Raw genomic sequence first — 22,822 nt, forward strand, 5'->3', positions numbered from 1 at the left:
GAGCACCATGTATATGTAGACGTTTTGCGGGTTCTTTCGAAAGAACTCAGTCTTCAGACCTGGATTTCGAATGTACTTGCTAGTGTAGATGCACGCATGGTGTTCTCTTCTCTTTACTAAACCTCTCTCCCCTTTGAATAGTCAGAGTCAAGGTTTCATTCCTCTTCAAAGTCCTCGTTGGGGAAGGCCTAAGTTACCAGAGGGACTATCTCACTGAGGGTGCGTCTACACTAGCCAGTTACTTCGAAGTAGCCAGCACAACGTCGAAATAGCACGTGTCGCGTCTACATGCACTGTGTGCTATTTCGACGTTGAAATCGACATTAGGTGGTGAGATGTCAAAATCACTATTCCCATCCGAAGATGGGAATAGCACCCTACTTCGACATTCAATGCCAAAGTAGGGCGTATGTAGACATTCCACATCTCACTACTTCGAAATAGGGGGTCCTCCATGGCGGCCATCAGCTGAGGGGTTGAGAGACGCTCTGTCCAGCCCCTGCGGGGCTCTATGGTCACTGCATGCAGCAGCCCTTAGCCCAGGGCTTCTGGCTGCTGCTGCTGCAGCTCGGGGTCCATGCTGCGTGCACAGGGTCTGCAACTGGTTGTTGGCTCTGTGGATCTCATGCTGTGCAGGGCAAGTGTGTCTGGGAGGGGCCCTTTAAGGGAGCGGCTGGGGCTTTGCTGGCCCCGTATTTCGATGGGGAGCGCTTGTGTGTGTGGACGCTCCACATTTCCTTCCGGGCCGGCTCCTTTCAATGTTCCCCGTCGCTACTTCGACATGGAACGTCGACGGCACCAGCCTTGGAGGACGCGTAAATGATATATGTCGAAGTAGCCTATTTTGATGTCCTTACTTCGAAATAGGCTACTTCGACGTAGTGTGCTAGTGTAGACGTAGCCTGAGTGAATAAGACTTCCCATGACACGCATACATTCCACTTAAGTAGTACTGAATTTAAATAGCAACAGAGAGGTGGCTGTGTTAGTCTGTATTCTAACAAAACAACAGTCATGTAGCACTTTAAACACTAACAAAGTGATTTATTAGGTGATGAGCTTTTGTGAGACAGACCCACTTCTTCAGATCTATAGAATTTTCAGTCCAGACTCAGATATATAGGACAGTGGTCCAAAAAAAATTGCAATAAATACTGACAAATCAAATATGTAAAACTGAAGGAGGGGAATGAGGGCTGGGGAATATTAAGTGTCTTGCCTGAGATAATTATGAACATCAAAGTAAGGGAAGCAGTCCTTTTGATGTGTGAAATAATTGCTGTCTTTATTCATACCAAGTGTTAATATCTCAAATTTGAGTCTGAACTCCAGTTCACAAATCTCCCTGTGTAATCTGCTTTTAAAGTCTCTTTGTTGTAGGATGCATATTCTCAGGTCTTTAACAGAATGGCCCATTCCATTGAAATGCTCACTGACAGGCTTATGTGTACTGAGATTCCTAATCTCTGCTCTGTGTCTATTCATTTTTTGGTGAAGTGTTTTCCGAGTTTGTCCAATGTACATTGCAGAGGGGCATTACTGGCATGTGATGGCATGTATCATAATTATCTCAGGCAAGATGCTTAACATTCCCCAACCCTCACCCCCACTTCAGTTCTATGTATTTGATTTGTTAGTTTGTATTGCAATTTTTTGGACCCCTATGTGATATAGCTGAGTTTGGTCTGGAAATTCTATAGATCTGAAGAAGTGGGTCTGTCCCACAAAAGCTCATCATCTAATAAATCATTTTGTTAGTCTTTTTAAAATGCTACACAACTGCTGAATTTAAATAGAAGCACTGTAGTGCTGCTACCAGCAGCTGCATATAGAGGACGCACTATGCCTGCTTGTCGCAGATAACAGTTATAGTACAATTATCAGCAGGGTGGTAAATCTAATTAGAGGGCAACTTCAAAGAGGTGCTTTTTATGGCAAAAAAGCCATGTGGCTAATACAGTAGGTCACTTCATTTATGCAAATGTCTTATCAAATATAAAACCCTTACTGCAGAAGCCTTTGCCAGAACTTCAACTATTAAATTGAAAGAGCACCTACCACACTATAATCCTTCTAATAAAACGGATTACTTTATTACAAACACTTTGTGGGGTTAAAATTTTTCTCTTAGCGAAAGAGAAGGCTGGAATTTCTCCTGTTAATGTGGCGTATTGTTAGGCAATAGAGGCAGCTTGGTCTGGCAGCCTGCCGCTTTAAGAAACAATAGCCAAGGTACAGAGAAAAGCAGCTGGTTTCTGCAGAGCCCAAGCAGGCTGGACAGAAAGGAGTACCCAAGTAGTGGTGACATCACCACCCTCCCCAGCCAGAAGGCAGGCACCTTATTCCGGGAGGTAGGATTCAACCACAGCAGCCTCAGATTCTCCAGGAACAGAGAAGCCTTTGAAAAAGGATGCTCCTCCATCTGTAATTACAGGTAACACTGTTTCATACTGAGCAAATGCAAGCTGTTTTTCGGGATCCCGTCTAGCCTCTCTTAGGGCTCTGGCTTTTGCTTCAGGCCCTTTGACAAGGTTTGCAAATACCATATGTGGGGCAACATTTTAAAGGCGATTGAGAGGGAGAGAATGAGACCCGGTGTTCTGCATTGCATCACCTTCTGCATTAATGATCAGATCGCTGTGCAGTTCCTTGGATAATAGCTCTCCTACTGTGGGAAGTCGTGGAAGAATGTGCCGAGGCTGTCCTGACTTCCATTTTATAAAAATGAAAGACACAGGACTTCCATTTTATAAAAATGAAAGACATGGCCTTTGGGGTAAGTAAAAGTGGCCATTGCTGTAAAATTTCACAATGGTTGGTATGATTTGTGCTTTTCTGCTTCAAATGCTTCCTATTGGTGAATAGGGCACCTGTGCTCGAAATGGCCTTCCTGACAGCAGAGTGACAGTGGATTTTACTAGCAAGCTGTTTATTCAGTCAGACACTTGAATCAACAAATCTTCTATTTCAGAACACTTGGTGAAAGTGTGAAGGACCCTTGTACATCTTATACAAGGTGGAGGGAAATAGTCTATATTCTAAATTTGAAAATCAAATCATGCATAGCACAAAGAACAAAAAAAATTTAATGAGCAAATCTGCTGTTAGACTCATTTGCCTTCCTCTCCCCTGCTAGAAAGATGGTTTCCCAGCATTTCCAGTGCTATATCTCCAAGAGATTTAATTCCTCTCTGAAATTAAAAGCATAGAGGAATTTTCAGCCAATTGCACGAAATTCTAGACTGACTTTTTCATGTGAAATGAATATTAGTTGGACATTAAGTGTTCTGAATGTTAATCTCAAAGGCTTGGCCCCAGAGAAAAATTGTTGTTGTCCATGTCCCCCCTCCTCAGTTTTTTTAAAGAATTCACTTTTGGTTAAATGCTGTCAGTAAGAGTCTATGTAGGTGTGCATCCTTCTGACCGGTCATGAGCCTGGCTGACAGGACAATAGCATGGTTCTAATGGTTAAGACACTCATTGCATTTGTAATACTTAAAAAAAAAAAGCCAGTGAAAAGAAATCTTACAAATTGAAAAGTGAAATGTAGCTAAGAGTGATATACTCATTGCTTTCGATACATAGAGAATTTTATCCCTTAAATTGTCACTTGATTTGCTAGCTGGGGAAACTCTGTAATTTAGTGAAGAGGATGTATGTATGTAATTTATGCAGAAGTGTATGGATGAGTTCTAGCCATTGGAAAGCCAAGCTGAGGTGAAATTCTAGGGCAAAGCAATCTTTATACTGGTGTTCAGACTCAACTACACAAACCCTATAAGTAAAGGATACTCTAATTGAAAGCTGCTAAATCCAATAATACCCCCTCTCATTCAAAAAGATTTCAAAGTGCATTATGTGTTTTTGAGTTATATTTATCAGTCAATTTACCCACCACTGAAATACAGGTACCTGTGGATTGTAATGTGACCTCTGTTTCAGTATACACAGCAACATTATACATTGGTCCAGAATCAAAAAGTTAAGGAGAATTTACTGTCTTGCTGAAACTGCAAGAAAATGTAGGCGGCCAATAGTTATAATAGCAGGAAGGGAAAGGAGCTAGTATCATGGCACCTCATTGCTAGAGGGGATTGCTAAGGCTTTTGTTAAATTATGCCACTGAAACTCAAAGGTATTTTGGAGTGACTATCAAGCACCTCTAATTGGGCCTGTCTTGGTATTTGTACTGTGTTTATCACACTTTAGCAGCTGGACAACTCTCAATATTGTCAAATACTCATCATGTGGGATAATGTTAATCTTTTAGGGTTACCATATTAAAAAAAAAAAAAAAGAAGACACCCCTGAGAGGGAGTATACCTGTATCGGTGTCTTCCAACTCAAGTATTAATGTGTTACAGTGTATATATATAGTACATTAATACAATGTGAGTTGATAGATACTGATACAGATACATTCCCTCTCAGAGGTGTCCTCTTTTTTTGAAAGGTCAGATATGGTAACCCTAAATCTTTAGGGTTCACAAAAATACTTCTGAAGAGTGAACAGACTGGTTATAGAATGTCCAAATTGTATTGTATTGCAGGCATTAGATAACAATGGAATAATATCCTCCTATCCTCTGGAACAGTGGTGGGCAACCTCCAGCCCATTGGGGTGTTATGTATTGTCTCTGAGACATTTTGTTTACTGTTGACCATGCACAGGGTTGCCAGATTCTGCTGGCTTCCAGACGTATAATATTCTCCTACCAGTATTACTAAAATGACAGATAAAGCCAGGGAATGTTCCTGATATTAGCTGCTCTGAGAGAACAACAAAGAAAGTAACCAATACCCAGACAGCTGTCAAACAACCAGTAACAGCCATTGTCTAGTAAGCGAGTAACAATTAAATGACTCATCTGCATGACACCCCACCAGACATGCTTAAATTTGTATTCTACAAGCACGTGGGACTGAGGGTATAAGAGAACATGGGGGCCTCCATGCCCAGGCTTCTCTCTCCCCATCTATGCTGCAAGCAGCAAGTGCACTCAGATGCCAACAGAGGGGATAGAGGACTGAGGTTCAGGGTTCCCTGCAGCCGGATTAATTTTTCTGTGGTCCCAGGCTAGTAAATTTTTGAGCCACCCTGTGTACTCTGAACTGCAGTACTCTGTGGAGTGAGAAAAACTGCTTCATCTAGTTGCCCAGTCTAACAGGGTTGAAAGTGTAGACTACATGTGTGAATTTTATTTCTTTTGGTAACTTTGGCTTTTTGCCTACAGTTATAGTCAAAATCTATCTTTTGTAGTCAGTAAACTTGCCAGTGAATTTACTTGCCAGTAAACTTTACCAGTGAGTTTGCCTGAAGTTCGGTTAGGGGCTTGCTTAACTTTTTTATTAAACATTGGTATATCATGGGAGGAGGCAGAATTATTTGCAACCGACCAAAATTGCTGGCAAGCACTTGTTGCCCTATGTGCCCAGATGCACAGGCGGACCTACGTCTAAGTCGCTTAAGTTTTACAAAGGCAGTATATGTCCGCTTTCCATTGATGAAGTGGTGATCCATTTAATAAATGTGCAGTGCTCATTCTAAGCAATGCAAGATGGTATGTTCATGAGATTCAAGTCTCTGACCTGGAGGGTGAGGATTTGCTTGGTCCCTTTCTCAGTGATTAATGATGGGCTCTGTGAGCATTTATGCCATCCAGCTGTGTGTAGGGCTCCGTATGCTGTTCTGCTGAGTAATCAAAGCGTATAGAGGCATTTGCTGCCTGCAGGGCTGATGGCAGAATTGCCAGGCTCCTGAGCAAGGTGGAAGGGCCAGTTCCAGGCTGCAAGAAGGGGTGGGGCCTCAAATGGAAGGAGCGGAGTTGGAAGGGCTAGCTAGCCATTCAGCACTGGCCAGCACTTTAAGACCTGCTCTGCCCATGGCTCTGGGGAGATTTAAAGGGTAGCTGCCTCTTTGCCAACACCCCTCCCCCTCCCCCCATGAGCAGACAAGTTAGCAGACTGTCTACCTGAGGACAAGTTAATATATCAGTAATGGGCAAACTTTTTGGCCTGAGGGCCACATCTGGGTATGGAAATTGTATGGATAGCCATGAATGTTCACAAAACTGGGGGTTAGGATGCAGTAGAAGGTGAAGGTCTGGCTGGGGATGCCCAATCTTTGGGTAGTTTTGGGGTGAAGGGTTTGGGGTACAGGAGGGTGCACCAGGCTGGGATGGAGGGGCTCAGGGGACAGGAAGAGGATCAGACATGGGATGACTCATGGGTGCAGGATTCAGATGGTGCTTACCTGGAGCAGCTCCTGGAAGCAGAGGCTCATCCCCTCTCCAGCTCTCACACACATTCAGGACCACACAGTTCTATGTGCTGCCCAGTATACAGGCTCTGCCCCTGCAGCTCCCTTTGGCCATGGTTCCAGCCAATGGGAGCTGCAGAGCCAGCACTTGGGGTAGGGGCAATGTGCAGAGCCTTCTGGCTGGCTCTGCTTCTGGGAGCGATGCAGAGCTGGGCAAGACAAGCTCCTGACCCCACTCTCCAGCTGGAGAACTAGAGTGGGGCAAGCTCCCAACCCTGTTCCCCGGTGGAAGCTCAGGGGTCATAGTGAAAGACCTGATGGGCCAGAGGTAGCCCTTGGTCTGTAGTTTGGTCATTCCTGCAACAGACCATCAGGAAGAACACTAGGTCTTTGAAGATGCTGATTTCCCATCTTTCTGAGATGCTTTCCTGTGATGCTATAAACAACCTCTGACTCATGGCTGCTTTGACACAGTAGGGTCATGTAATGAAGTCGTCTCATTCTGGACTCTGTGATAGAATACCAGCATTTGTCCACTGTGGAATCACAGTGGAAAACAAAGTGTTCTTGCCATATGTAAAAGTTTTCGCCATTTGAAAAACCTGTCTAAGGTAACGAGGAATGATAATAAGGGTTCATTCTTTGAATCCTGCCTAGGATGCCTGAGAACATCTGAGGAAAAAAAGACAAGTGATGGGAAGAGAAAAAGGCTGAAAAACATGTCTCGTCTATGTGGAGCTATCCCATCCATAGGACAGTTAGGGATGGTTGCCCCAGATTTGGTACTTGGGGGGGTGCACTCAGGAGGACATGGGGCCTGGACAGCATGTGGGTTGGCAGCAGTGCCACCAGCCCCACTCTTCTCTGCCCTGCTTCAGAGGAACATGAGGTCTGAGCAGTGTGGGGCCCAGCAGCAGTACAACTGACCCCAGTCCACTCAACTCTGCCTCAGGAGGATGTAAGGCCTGGGTGGTTTGAGGCCCATCGGCAGTGCTATGTGCCCTGCTCCACTTAGCTGGCTCCCAGAATCACTTGGAAGAGGAGAGGGCAGGGGTCTGAGAAAAGAGGTGGAATGTGGGCAGGTCTGGGATGGATGGGAGGTTTTCCCAGGACTCACACCCTCCTAGGGAGAGCCCTGGGCCTATGAAAGGAATACCTGGAGTTTTAAGTGAAAGCTAGAGCTATTGGCCTTTAAGAAACTCTGCAATCTGCTTAAAACAACATTTAGGGTGCGAAATGACTGCTCGCAATCAGTTTCTTTACTATCTTAAGTTTATACTGTGTTTTGATTTTATTTACTGGGTAATCTGCTTTTCTCTGCTTACTATCCCTTATAATCACTTAAAAAGTCTATCTTTGGTAGTTAATAAACTTGGGGTTTTTTTCTTCTCTAAAACCAGTTTGTGGAATTTGTAACTGGGGGCAAAAAGCTGTGCATATCTTCCTCCACAGTTACAGAGTGATCAACTACATGAGCTTACACTGTATAGCTCTCTGTGTAGTCAAAGCAGTACCATTTTGTATTTATATTGGGGGGTGGGGCAGGGGCAGGGAGAAAGACAAGGGGAAGGGGGCTGGGCAATTCTTTGGCTAAATCCTTCCCATGCAGTGCTGATTTCACTTTCTGTAACTTTCTGCAGCTGGGTGTGTCCATAACTCTGTAAGAGGCTTGAGAGGGCTCCTCAGGACAGTGTTCAGCAGGACAGTGTAAGGGACCCCAGGCTTCGCTTATGTTATTGTAACCCTTCTGTTAATGCCAGGTGCCTGCCAGAAAGGCAGGGTTCAGCTCCTAGGGGTTTTCTGTCAATGATGCAACCAAGTGGCTCGACCCCGCCCCCCCAGTGGCCTGGGACAATCTCACCCCACTTGCTGGGTGCCTGTAAGGCAGTTATTCCCCTCTCGCAAGCACAGAGTTCAAGATAGAAACAGCTTATTTAATAATGATGACATAACCCAAGTTTACACAGTGACATATGCAATACAGCTAAACAAAGGAGAGATAAACCCCTTTAACAAGGTACCATCCCAATACTTTACAGAACCAAGTCTCTTGCTGAGGGCTCTTTGCCTTTACCCCACACACACTTATAGGGTATACCTCTCACGATGCAGTCCAAGACCCAGAGTCTACAGATACATCACCATGGCAGTGCTAGCTGTCCGCTTGTCCTCAGCTTCCCGCTGACTGCCACCTGCTGGCTGCTTGCTGCTCCTCCTACCAGCCGTCTGCCAGTTGCCCCGTCCGCTGCTCCTCCTACTGGCTGTCCGCCGGTCACACAATCCATCCATCTGCTGCTTCTCCTACTGACCGTCTGCCGCTCCGTCCGCTACTCCTGCTACCCACCGTCCACTGGTCACGCCATCCAGCTGTCCACTGCTCCTCCTACTGGCTGTCCGCCAGTCACACTGTCCACTGTGGGTTTGGCCTGAGTCAAAACCCTGTGATTTCAGCTCTTGGTGGCCTCAACTGCCACTCTACAATTTCAGCTCTTAATATCTACCAAACTAGAGGCTCATAAAAAAAATACAAACACTAGTATCCAGCTCTATCTTTTAACAGGTGGGTAAGGCTCGTCAAACCAGACTTATAACTATATGCCTAAGATATAGCCACAGCCAAGACACTCAGGTAGCTGAGTCAACTAGTAGCCCCTCCCCTTTACAGTGCTTTAGAACAGAGGAGCCCTGTGCCATCCATGTGTTATGTAGTATGATGACTGCCCTGTCCCCCACAACGACTTCAAGCATTGGTGAGGTTTCACAATTCTTATACTGAGTGTTAGCATAAATTGTGATTTTTACAACAATGTGCTTACAATAAACAAAATTAAATTGCTTCCTTGCTACCCATCAGGCTTTGTTTGCAAGGTATCACATATGCACACCTTTGCATTCTCATCATAGAACAATAGAGCTGGAAGAGACCTAAAAAAGCCATCGAGTCCAGCCCCCTGCTCTAAGCAGTACCAAACCCATCAGATCAGCCCAAACAGGGCTTTGTCGAGGTGAGACTTAAGCACCTCCAGGGATGGAGACTCCACTACTTCCCTGGGTAGACCATTCCAATGCTTCACTACCCTCCTAGTGAAAAAGTTTTTCCTAATGTTCAACCTGGACCTTTCCAACTTCAACTTGAGACCATTGTTCCATGTTCTGCCATCCGTGACCACTGTGAACAGCCTTTCTCCAGCCTCTTTGCAACTTCCCTTCAGTAAGTTGAAGGCTGTTATCAAGTCCCCCCTCAGTCTTCTCTTCTGCAGACTAACCAGTCCCAATTCCCTCAACCTTTCTTCATAAGTCATATGCTCTAGCCCCCTAATTATTTTGGTTGCCCTCCGCTGGACCCTCTCCAGTGTATCCACATCCTTCCTATAATTGGGGGCCCAGAACTGGACACAGTACTCCAGATGCGGCCTCACCAAAGCCGAATAAAGAGGAATAATCACTTCTCTGGATCTACTGGCAATGCTCCTCTTGATGCAACCTAATACACCGTTAGCTTTCTTGGCTACAACAGCACACTGTTGACTCATGCAAATGATCTCTGGGAGACACATTCCTCCCAGCCTTCAGCAGCATTGAGTTCCTGCTGGCACATTCCTTACATCATAGATGACACCCGAAATGCGGGAAGCAACCCATCACACAAACCCCATAGTAGATGACACTTTGTTATTATTTTCTAGCAAAATTAGGTTATGGTTATAATAGAGCTGTTTAAGGGATATGTTGGTAGTGAAACCAAAAGATAACATGCAAGGATGATGTTGACTTGCAGTAACATTACCAGTGCTGAGGGTATTAGAGATGTTTGGCAAAAAGGTATTTTTGGTAGCATGCTTAGTCCAGGGCATAGACAGTGAAATTAATCTATGAGTTATGAAGGAGCCACCAAAACATGCCAGATTCTGCTTGCTGACAAAGTAGGCAGCTAAACACTGGCAAAGAATAAGGGCTCAACAAAGGACAGGGTGACCATCCATCCTGTTTTTACCAGGATAGTCCTTTATTTTAGCTATCTCACAGGTGTCCCCACTTTTTAAGGAAATAGGCAAATTGTCCTATATTTTGCAGGGCTCCTGTTTCTTGGTGACTTGGTGTCCTGGGGCTGCAACTCCCACTGCCAGAGAGCTACTCCATGGGGAAGCTGCCCAATTCCCCAATGCCCTATGCCTTGAGGCAGCAGCTCCTGTTGCAGGGGATCTTTTCCATGGGGCAGCTGCCCCACTCCCCAGCACACCATGGTGGCAATCACCACTGCTGGCAAGCTCTACCACAGGGCAGCTGCCTTATTCCCTGGCATCCCATACCTGAGATAGGCAGCTCCTGATGCCAGAGATCCCCTTCCTGAGGAGAATGCCTTGTTCTTTGCCATCCCTGCCTTGGGGAGGCAGCTTCTGCTAGGTGGAAGCTCCTCCATGGGGTGGCTGCCACATTCTCTGTCCCCCCCCACGGGGAGGCTGCAAACCCCTTTCTCAGCACCCCCTGTCAGAAGGTTGCAGAGCCCCCATCCTGCTCTCCCCCTTCATTGGGAGGCTGTGAAGCCCCCAAGCTGCAGTGCCTCACCATGGGGCAGCAGCCTGCATTGCTGAGAAGCCCTGATATGGGACAGCAGCAGGGCCAGATAGACAGGCAGAACTTCAGAGTCTCAATGCATGGATGAGACGATGGTGTAGGGAAGAGGGGTTTAGATTTATTAGGAACTGGGGACACTTTTGGGGTAGGGGGAGCCTATACAGGAATGATGGGCTCCACCTAAATCAAGGTGGATCCAGACTGCTGGAATTAAACATTAAAAAGGTTGTAGAGCAGTTTTTAAACTAAGAGGTGGGGGAAAGCCAACTGGTGCGGGGGAGCACCTGGATCGGACGGAGACTTCTCTTACACGAGGCTCCATAGATAGCGATTCCCTAGAAGTTAGTCAGATAGGGAACGTGGGAAATAATATATGGGCAAGATCAGATGTGAAACAATCGCATATAAAAAAATCCAACGCGTCTGTGAAAGGCGGACATATAAATAGTGGTAGTTTTTTAAAGAGCTTTTACACAAATGCTAGGAGTCTGTCTAATAAGATGGGTGAACTGGAGTACCTCATATCAAAGGAGGAAGTTGACATAATAGGCATCACAGAAACATGGTGGAATGAGGACAATCAGTGGGACACTATCATACCAGGATATAAATTATATCGGAAAGACAGAACAGGTCGTGTGGGTGGCGGAGTGATACTATATGTGAAGGATAATATAGAATCAAATGAAGCAAAAATCCTAAAGGAATCAAAATGTTCCATGCAATCATTATGGATAACAATTCATTCCTCTAATATGAATATGGCATTAGGAATATATTACCGACCACCTAACCAGGACAGTGATAGTGATGCTGAAATGTTAAGGGAGATTAGAGAGGCTATCAAAATAAAAAACACAGTAATAATAGGAGATTTCAATTATCCCCATATTGATTGGGTACATGTCACCTCAGGACGGGATTCAGAGATTAAATTTCTTGATGCCTTAAATGACTGCTTCTTGGAGCAGCTAGTACAGGAACCCACAAGGGGAGAGTCAATTCTCGATCTGGTCCTGACTGGAACGCAGGATCTGGTCCAAGAGGTAACTGTTACTGGACCGCTTGGAAATAGTGACCACAATATAATAACTTTTAATATTCCTGTGTTGGGAAGAACACCGCAGCGGTCAAACACTCCGGTATTTAATTTAAAAAAGGGGAATTACACTAAAATGAGGAAGCTAGTTAAACAGAAACTAAAAGGTAGAGTAACTAAACTAAAATCCCTGGAAGCTGCATGGAAACTGTTTAAAGACACCATACTAGAGGCCCAACTTAAATGTATACCCCAAATAAAAAAACACAGTAAGGCTACGTCTACACGTGCACCCAACTTCGAAATAGCTTATTTCGATGTTGCGACATCGAAATAGGCTATTTCGATGAATAACGTCTACACGTCCTCCAGGGCTGGCAACGTCGATGTTCAACTTCGACGTTGCTCAGCCCAACATCGAAATAGGCACAGCGAGGGAACGTCTACACGCCAAAGTAGCACACATCGAAATAAGGGAGCCAGGCACAGCTGCAGACAGGGTCACGGGGCGGACTCAACAGCAAGTCGCTCCCTTAAAGGGCCCCTCCCAGACACACTTTCATTAAACAGTGCAAGATACACAGAGCCAACAACTAGTTGCAGACCCTGTATATGCAGCACGGACCCCCAGCTGCAGCAGCAGCAGCCAGAAGCCCTGGGCTAAGGGCTGCTGCCCACGGTGACCACAGAGCCCCGCAAGGGCTGGAGAGAGAGTATCTCTCAACCCCCCAGCTGATGGCCGCCATGGAGGACCCCGCTATTTCGATGTTGCGGGACGCGGATCGTCTACACGTCCCTACTTCGATGTTGAACGTCGAAGTAGGGCGCTATTCCCATCCCCTCATGGGGTTAGCGACTTCGACGTCTCGCCGCCTAACGTCGATTTCAACTTCGAAATAGCGCCCAACACGTGTAGACGTGACGGGCGCTATTTCGAAGTTACTGCCGCTACTTCGAAGTAGCGTGCACGTGTAGACGCAGCTTAAGAGACCTAACAAAGAACCGCCATGGCTTAACAGCCATGTTAAAAAGGCAGTGAGAGAGAAAAGGGCAGCTTTTAAAAAGTGGAAGTCAAATCCTAGTGAGAAAAATAGAAAGGAACACAAACACTCTCAAATTAAGTGTCATAGGCTACGTCTACACGTGCACGCTACATCGAAATAGCTTATTTCGATGTAGCGACATCGAAATAGGCTATTTCGATGAATAACATCTACACGTCCTCCAAGGCTGGCAACGTCGACGTTGAACGTCGACGTTGGGCAGCACCACATCGAAATAAGCACTGCGAGGAAATGTCTACACGCCAAAGTAGCACACATCGAAATAAGGGTGCCAGGAACAGCTGCAGACAGGGTCATAGGGCAGACTAGCGCTTCGGGGGCAACAGCTAGCCGCTCCCTTAAAGGGCCCCTCCCAAACACACGCAGCCTGCACAGCACGCGGTCTGCAGAGCCATAGGCACGCACACCTCGAGCGACACAGGCATGGACCCCCAGCAGTAGCAGCAGCAGCAGCAGCAGCCAGAGGTCCACCCAGCTGCCCCTGTAGGAGCAGTGCTCGCCCTGCTCCATGCCATGCAGGAGGCAGCTGAGCACCTCCTTGCCACAGAGGAGGAGCAGCCCGCAGGGGAGGAGGACGCAACCCCCAACCCTGCAGCACCCCGCCCCCCCCACCTCATACACCGCCGGCTGTGGAGCTACCCCACCAGCACTGACTGGTGGGAGCGGCTGGTGCTTGGAGAGTGGGATGACGACCGCTGGCTCCAGAACTTTCGCATGAGCCGGCAGACATTTCTGGAGCTATGCCAGTGGCTCACCCCCATACTGAGGCACCAGGACACCTTCATGCGCCGTGCCCTCACTGTGGAGAAATGGGTCGGCATCACTGTTGGGAAGCTGTCCACTCCAGACAGCTACCGATCCATGGGCCAGCAGTTTGGCATCGGCAAGGCCACCGTCGGGGCTGTCCTCATGGAGGTAAGAGGACCCATGGGGGGAGGGGGGCCCTGGCAGGGGAGGGCCACACACACCCTGCACACCCCTCATTGGTGCTCTCCCATGTGCTTCCCCTGCAGGTCGTCTGCACCATCAATGCCCTGCTCCTCCACAGGCTCGTGAGGCTTGGGGACCTGGATGCCGCCATCATGGGGTTTGCCACCCTGGGCTTCCCCAATTGCTTCGGGGCTCTGGATGGGACCCACATCCCCATCCGCGCCCCGGAGCACAGTGGAGGACGCTACTTAAACAGGAAGGGCTACCATTCTGTGGTCCTCCAGGCCTTGGTGGACAGCCGGGGCCGTTTCTTGGACATTTATGTGGGCTGGCCTGGCAGCACCCACGAAGCCCGGGTATTCCGGAACTCGGGCCTGTGCCGCCGGCTGGAGGCGGGGACCTACATCCCCCAGCGGGAGATCCCTGTGGGGGACACCACCATGCCCCTCTGCGTCATCGCAGATGCGGCGTACCCCCTGCGGCCCTGGCTCATGCACCCTTACACGGGCCACCTGTCAGCCAGCCAGGAGCGCTTCAACCTGCGCCTGAACCATGCGCGCCAGGTGGTGGAGCGCACATTTGGCCGCCTCAAAGGGCGCTGGAGGTGTCTCCTCACCCTCCTTGATGCGGGCCCCACCAACATCCCCCAGATTGTGGGCACGTGCAGCGCACTCCACAACCTGGTGGAGAGCAAGGGGGAGGCCTTCTTTCAGGGCTGGGCTGTGGAGGCCGGCAGGGCCGATGTGCAGCCACCCGCTGCCCTCAGTTGCCAGGTGGACCCCGAAGGGACCCGGGTCCGGGAGGCCCTGCGGGCCCAGTTCGACAAGGCCACGGGGTGAACGCTGGCAGGACCCCCATTGCACCCCCCCCCATCCTCCACAACACTCCCTGCCCCTACACCCACACCACAGAGCACCCAAGAGCACACCCCCCCCAACTTTTCCCACTGCACCCCCCACTTTTCTTGTTCGTCAAATCAAATATCTGTAGAACTCTTATTATTATTATCAAGACTAACTATTTACAGGCAAAATCAAAATTATATATATGTATTATAAATAAGATAAGATGAAAGGGTAAGACAAGGAAGGGGAGAACTATGTACATGGGGGGGGCAAGGATCAGCATAACAACAGGGGTCTAATATAAAAACTATTTACAAAAGAACATTAAACTGGGGGGAATATATACAAAGGGGGAGGGAGGGGCCACGTCCTGGGCCCCACACCCCCTAATGTCCAGCGCTGGGGGTGGGCGGCCGCGACCCACGCCTCGGCCTCAGCCCTGGCCGGGGCTGGCTGGGGGCCGGGCGGACCGGTAGATATGGCCGGCGGGTGTCAGCTGGCCCCACATCCCCCTCAGCGAAAGGGCCCTCGGTGGCGGGTGGCAGTGTGACAGCAGATGGTGCAGCGGCTGGCGTAGCGGGTGGAGCAGGAAGGTCGGGTGCAGCGGCGGCCGGCGTGGCATGGGGGGCCAGGTAGTCGGCGATACGGTCAAATGTCCGCATAAAGGCCCCCCATGCCTCCTGGCGCCAGGCCAGCACCCACTCCTGGAGTTGGAGGCGGCGCTCCTCCACCCGCAGCCGCTGCTCGGCAACCTCCAGCTGCCAATGATGGATGGCCAGCAGCTGGGGGTCTGTCGCCGTTGGGTGGTGGTGCTGGGTCCGCCGTCGTCCCCGCCGTGGGGCTGGTCGGTCCTCCGCCGAGGGACTGGCCTGGAGTGATGGCCTCGGTGGGCTGTCCGGGACCACTGACACCTCGCCGGCGCTCTCTGGTCCTTCCGATGGTGCAGCTGCGGAACACAGCGGGGGAAGAAGAGTGGAGACAGCCGTTAGTGTGGGCCCCAAGCCGTGGCCCTTGTCCCCCCACCCCTCTGCTGCTGGTTCCCTATCCCCGTCCCCGGGAGATGCTGCTGCTGCTGCTCATGGGTGTCCCAACCCTCTCCCCCCGGGGGACCCTAGAGGTTCCGCTCCCCCCAGCTCCGGGGGTGGGGCATGGCACTGTCGTGCTGGGGGGCAGGGGATGATGCACTCTTCTGAGGGACATGCCACTGCTGTCCTTGGGGCCATGGTCATCTGGGCATGTGGAGGGCCCTGGTCATATCTATTACCCCTGCCCCTCAACCCCGGGGGTGTGCACTGGAGGGGTACATACCTGATGGTCCACTCCCATGGTCGGGGACACCCGGTGGGCAGATGCCCTACTGGAGCTCCAGGATGGGATGGTGATCTGCAGGCCGGCATTGCTGGAGGAGGACTCCCCCTCCTCCTCCTCCTCCTTCTCTGGTGTCCCGGGGGAGGGCTCCTGGGGGGGCCCCCGGGGTGCGGGGCTTGCCTCCGGGGCGGACTCCGCCTCCATGGTCTGCTGGGGCTCATCGGCTGAGGTATCAAGAGTGGCCAGAGAGGAGGAGGTGTGCTGGGGGCCCAGAATGGCCCTGAGCTCCCTGTAAAAGGGGCAAGTGACAGGGGCGGCCACAGATCGGCCGGCCGCATCCCGGGCCCGGGCGTAACCCTGCCGCAGCTCCTTCACTTTACTGCGTACATGATCCGGAGTGCGGGCAGGGTGACCCCAGGCGGCCAGGCCCTCGGCCAGCTGGGCAAACGCATCCATGTTCCGCCTCTTGCTCCCCATTACCTGGAGCACCTCCTCCTCGCTCCAGAGCCCCAGCAGGTCCCAAAGCTCGGCCTCCGTCCAGGAGGGGCCCCACTGCCGCTTCCCTGCCTGGCTGCTGGGCTGGGAGCCCTGGCTCCCCTTGGGGGGGTCTTCTGGGGGCGCTTGGGGAGCTGGGGGGCGGCCATCGCGGTGGGTGGGGGTGTGTGGGCATGGAGGAGCGTGCAGGCCAGCCTCATGGCTGTGCTGCCGCCTGCACGCTCTCTCAGCTTCCTGCACAGGAAGGCAGGGGGCGGGGAGCTTTAAGGGGCCACTGCACGTGGCGACCATCGAGCTCAGGGGCTGGGCAGAGCGTCTCTCAACCCCTCAGCTGATGGCTGCCATGGCGGACCCCGCTATTTCGATGTTGCGGGACGCGCAACGACTACACGTTCCCTACTTCGACGTTGAACGTCAAAGTAGGGCGCTATTCCCATCCCCTCATGGGGCTGGCGACTTCGACGTCTCGCTGCCTAATGTCGATGTCAACTTCAAAATAGCGTCCAACACGTGTAGCCGTGATGGGCGCTATTTCGAAGTTGGCGCCGCTACTTCGAAGTAGCTGGCACGTGTAGACGCGGCCATAATGTAGTAAGAAAAGCCAAAAAAGATTTTGAGGAACAGCTAGCCAAAAATTCAAAAAATGATAGTAAAATGTTTTTTAAATACATTAGAAGCAGGAAGCCCGCTAAAAAAGCAGTGGGGCCCTTGGACGATAAAGATATAATAGGAGCGATCAAGGAAGACAGTGCCATTGCAGAGCGATTAAATGATTTCTTTGCTTCAGTCTTCACGGCTGAGGATGTTACAGAGGTTCCTAAATCTGAGCCAGCCTTTTTAGGTGACAAATCTGAGGAACTCTCCCAGATTGAAGTGACATTAGAGGAGGTTTTGGAGTTAATTGATAAGCTGAATAGTAACAAGTTTCCAGGACCAGACAGTTTTCACCCAAGGGTTCTGAAAGAACTCAAATGTGAAATTGCGGAGTTATTAACAGTGGTTTGTAACCTATCCTTTAAATCCGCTTCGGTACCCAATGACTGGAAGACGGCCAATATAATGCCAATATTTAAAAGAGGCTCTAGAGGAGACCCTGGCAATTATAGACCGATAAGTCTAACATCAGTACCAGGCAAATTAGTAGAAACAATAGTAAAGAATAAAATTGCAAGGCACGTAGAAGAGCACAAATTGTTGGGCAAAAGTCAGCATGGTTTCTGCAGAGGGAAGTCGTGTCTAACTAATCTATTAGAATTCTTTGAAAGGGTTAATAAACATGTAGACAAAGGGCACCCAGTGGACATAATATACCTAGATTTCCAGAAAGCCTTTGACATGGTCCCACACCAAAGGCTTTTATGTAAATTAGGCGGTCACGGGATAAGAGGAAAGATCCTTTCATGGATCGGGAATTGGTTAAAAGACAGAAGACAAAGGGTTGGAATAAATGGTAAATTTTCACAATGGAGGAGGGTAACTAGTGGTGTTCCCCAGGGGTCAGTCCTGGGACCGATCCTGTTCAACTTGTTCATCAATGATCTAGAAAATGAGGTAAGCAGTGAGTTGGCAAAGTTTGCAGATGACACCAAGCTGTTCAGGACAGTCAAAAGCAAAAGGGATTGTGAAGAACTACAAAAAGATCTCAGCAAACTGAGTGATTGGGCAGCAAAATGGCAAATGAAATTTAATGTGGGTAAGTGTAAGGTAATGCACATTGGAAAAAATAACCCAAATTACACGTACAACATGATGGGGTCAAATTTAGCTACGACAGATCAGGAAAGGGATCTTGGAGTTATAGTGGATAGTTCTCTGAAGACATCCACAGAGTGTGCAGCAGCAGTTAGTAAAGCAAATAGGATGTTAGGAATTATTAAAAAAGGGATAGATAATAAGACAAAAGATATCATACTTGCCCTATATAAAACTATGGTACGCCCACATCTTGAGTACTGTGTGCAGATGTGGTCTCCTCACCTCAAAAAAGATATATCGGCATTAGAAAAGGTTCAGAAAAGGGCGACTAAGGTGATTAGGGATTTAGAATGGGTCCCATATGGGAAGAGGCTAGAGAGACTGGGACTTTTCAGTCTGGAAAAGAGGCGATTGAGGGGCGATATGATAGAGGTATATAAAATCATGAATGGTGTGGAGAAAGTGAATATAGAAAAATTATTTACCTTTTCCCATAATACAAGAACTAGGGGACACCAAATGAAATTGATGGGTAGTAGGTTCAAAACTAATAAAAGGAAATTATTCTTCACACAGCGCACATCAACCTGTGGAACTCCTTGCTGGAGGAGGCTGTGAAGGCCAGGACTCTATTAGGGTTTAAAAAAGAGCTCGATAAATTTTTGCAGGTTAGGTCCATAAATGGCTATTAGCCGGGGTAAAGTATGGTGCCCTAGCCTTCATAACAAGGGCAGGAGATGGATGGCAGGAGATAAATCACTTGATCATTGTCTTCTGTTCTCCTTCTCTGGGGCACCTGGCATTGGCCACTGTCGGCAGATGGGATACTGGGCTGGATGGACCTTTGGTCTGACCCAGTATGGCCATTCTTATGTTCTTCCATCCCCAGAGGCCAGTGTCCCGTATTTACCATAGGGCATTGTAGTCATCCCAAAAAAGGACAAAGTGAAAGAGGGGACTGTCAGGAAGCCGGTTACGGTTTCCTGATTCTTTGTCTGGCTTCAAGTGCAGGTTAAGAAAACCTGGGTTGAATGTACGATGGGATCAAGCAGGCCATCGGTCCATCACAAAGAAAGACTGTCCCACTTAAGTCGGCCACAGGCGAGGTCTTGAAGGACAGAACCAAGCAGATGGAATGCTGGGTGGAACACTACTCACAGTTGTGCACGAGAGAGACTGTAGTTACAGAGACAGCCCTGAATGCCATCAAGCCTCTGCCCACCATGACTGAACTTGATGCTGAGCCCACCTTGGAGGAACTCAGCGATGCGCTAAAAGCGCTCTCTTCTGGAAAAGCCCCAGGGAAAGACGGTATTCCCTCAGAAATCCTCAAATGCACCAACGGTACCCTAATTTCAGAGCTGCATGGAATACTTTACCAATGCTGGAGAGAAGGCAGCGTACCGCAAGATATGAGGGATGCTAACATTATTACTGTCTAAAAGAACAAGGGTGACAAAAGCGATTGTAACAACTATCATGGCATCTCCCTTCTCAGTACCGTGGGGAAGCTATTTGCATGTGTTGCTCTGAAGAGGCTCAATGTTCTTGCAGAGAGAGTCTACCCTGAGTCTCAGTGTGGGTTCAGAGCTGAACAGTCCACCATAGACATGGTTTTCTCTGTTAGGCAACTACAAGAAAAGTGCAGGGAGCAGAACAAACCTTTGTATATTGCCTTCATCGACCTGACCAAGGCATTTGACCTCGTCAGCAGAAAAGGTCTGTTTGCGATCCTGGCTAAGATCAGCTGTCCCCCAACTCTGCTCAGCATTATTAGGGCCTTCCATGAAGACATGAAGGGGACCGTCGTATACCCTTTGAGATTCTCAGCAGAGTGAAGCAGGGGTGTTTGCTGGCTCCAACACTGTTCGGCATCTTCTTTGCAGTTTTGCTCAAATATATCTTTGGAACTACTACAGAGGGCATCTCTCTCCGCACAAGAACGGACGCCAGCCTCTTCAAACTGTCAAGGCTTAGAGCGAAGACCAGGGTGCTTACGAAGTGTCTAAGGGAGTTTCTTTTTGCTGACGATGCAGCTGTTGCTGCTCACACTCAGCAGGAACTGCAGTCACTCATAACTTGCTTTGAGGATGCATGCATGGAATTTGGCCTCACAGTCAGCTTAAAGAAGACTCAGGTGATGGGCCAAAACGTGAGTAACGAGCCATCTATCAGCGTGCTAGACTACAAACTGGAAGTCGTCCATGAGTTCGTGTACCTAGGCTCGACGATCTCGGACAACTTGTCACTTGATAGCGAGATCAACAAGTGCATTGGAAAAGCCGCCAGAACGTTCTCCAGGCTGACAAAGAGAGTATGGGCTCACAATAAGCTCACTGTACACACCAAGGTGCAGGTCTACACAGCCTGTGTTTTGAGCACACTGCTGTATGCCAGTGAAACATGGACTTTGTGCTCAAAACAAGAGCAGCGGCTCAACACATTCCACATGTGCTGCCTTAGGCGCATACTCGGTATCTCATGGCAGGACAAGGTCTCCAACAGCGCAGTGCTTGAGAGGGCAGGCACCACCTCCATGTTCACCCTTCTCAAACAGAGGCGTATGCGCTGGCTGAGCCATGTCTCATGCATGACGGATGGCCGAATACCGAAGGACCTTCTCTTCGGCGAACTGGCGTCTGGAAAGAGGCTGAAAGGGCGACCTAAATTGCGCTACAAGGACACGTGCAAGCGTGACCTCAGCCATCTCTCTGTCAGTGTGAACACCTGGCATTTGCTCGCCTCAGACAGGCATGCCTGGAAACAGGGAGTGAAGGAAGCTCTTGCTATGTATGAAACTACCTTGGTAAAGGAAGCAGAAGATAGGAGAGCCCTCAGGAAGATCTGTGCCCGTGATACCAGAGCGACATCTGCCTACTGCTGCTCACAGTGCGGAAAGGACTGCCACTCCCAGATTGGATTGCACAGCCACAGAAGACGCTGCTCAAATCAGTCCAACTGGGGCACAAACCCATGATCCCTTGGGATCAAAGGATGCCTACCACCAAGGGATTGGAGATTCACAAAACACATCATGCTCCACACAATACTGCTCTGTATCTCTAACATATACCCTGTTTCAAGGGCAGCCTAAGCACTGGATATATTGGCTCAGCACTTATGGAGACTCTTGTTGCCAGGAGAATCCACAGCAAGGGAATTACAGTCAGTCTTTGCTCCCTTTGCATCCACTGAGCACAGCAGAGTTCTGCCCTTAAGCATTGAATTTGAGGCGGGGGGAAAGCAAATGTGCTTATATCCTACTTCCAGCTATCTGGAGTATCAGTATGACAACTCTTCTGCTATTAAGCCTCCCAGCAAGCTGTGCAGAATGCTTGTTGCCTGAAGTAACCATATCAAGAACTATCTTTCCTCAGGCTTTATGGCAGGGGTGAGCAAACTTTGTGGGTTGAGGGACATGTTTGAGGAAGCAAATTGTATGGCAGGCCATAAATGCTCATTGGCCTGACCTCTTCCTATTGAAGGATGAGCCACTGGGCCAGTGGCAGGTGCCCAGGGGTTCCAGCCAATTAGGAAGCCCCAGAAAAATGGCTGCCCCTACATTGCCATCAGCTCCAACCTCCCCACACCATCTGGTTTTCCAGGGGGAGCTCAAGAGCTGGATGAAAAGATCTGATGGGCTGGATGCAGCCCATGGGCCATAGTATGCCCACCCCTACTCTAAGGAATATTTGAAATTCCTTAGAAAATAATCAGCACTCATACTTTTCACCAACCATCAAATAGGCTAGCAAATGTACAGATATCTACAAAAGTATTAGGGAAAAGGAGGGTAGAACATTGCTTTGCAAATATTCTGTCCTTCCAAAGTTCTGCCCCTCTGTTCATCACTGAGGGCTTGTCTACACTACCACCTTCCTTCAAAAGAAGGATGGTAATTAGGGTGTTGGGAGTTTACTAATGAAGTGCTGTGCTGCATACGCAGCACTTCATTAATCAAATTCCCCCTGCAGCAACTTCGAAGTTTTAAACTTCGAAGTACCAGCGCGCATCTAGCCACGGCTCACCTGCTGGTACTTTGAAGTGTGGGGGCAACTTTGAAGTCCCTTACTCAGTGGAGGGGAATAAAGGGATTTCAAAAAGTGGGGGGTTCTTTCAAAAAGGACCCCCGTGTAGCTGCGCTGAGCCGCAAGTGTTCGAAAGAGGTGCTTTCAAAGTGCCATGGCCAGAAGCATCCTAACACTAATGAGGCGCTGAATATTCAATTCAGCGCCTCATTAGTAATCTTTGAAATGGCCATTTGCATGGCCATTTCAAAGTTTTGGCCAAGTGTGGCCACAGCCATAGTGTTTCTGAAGTCAGGTATGTATTACACTTAAGGCAGGATTTAGTGCACACAAAACAGCAAAGAATCCAGGAAGGTTCCTGCTGTCAAGAAAATATTGGAACATGTGGCATACAAGGGAAGAGAATGACGAGATAACCTATAGGTTCACAAACCAGAAAAAGGGGCTGCAACTGAAGGTAATTTCCAATTATTGTGTGAAAAAGGACTGTGGCTTTCCTGTGCAGACCAAGTAAATTAAAATGTTTGTGTACAAGGGGAATCTCAAAATGAAGTTGAGCCACAGGAAGAGGAGATGTCAGACAG

At 48.9% G+C, this 22,822-nt stretch overlaps 1 protein-coding gene across 2 annotated transcripts in view; it reads left to right on the plus strand.

The window, feature by feature from the left end:
* Positions 1-2,322: 2,322 nt before the first annotated feature.
* The window catches only part of SLC45A1 (solute carrier family 45 member 1), a 52,555-nt gene continuing 32,055 nt past the window's right edge, over positions 2,323-22,822 (plus strand). For both annotated transcript variants that reach the window (XM_074975798.1, XM_074975799.1), the window contains exon 1: positions 2,323-2,434. The gene's annotated coding sequence lies outside the window, so the exon portion shown is untranslated. The remainder of the gene's footprint in view (positions 2,435-22,822) is intronic.

Source organism: Carettochelys insculpta, chromosome 23 (assembly GCF_033958435.1).
Source record: "Carettochelys insculpta isolate YL-2023 chromosome 23, ASM3395843v1, whole genome shotgun sequence".
NCBI lineage: Eukaryota > Metazoa > Chordata > Testudines > Carettochelyidae > Carettochelys > Carettochelys insculpta.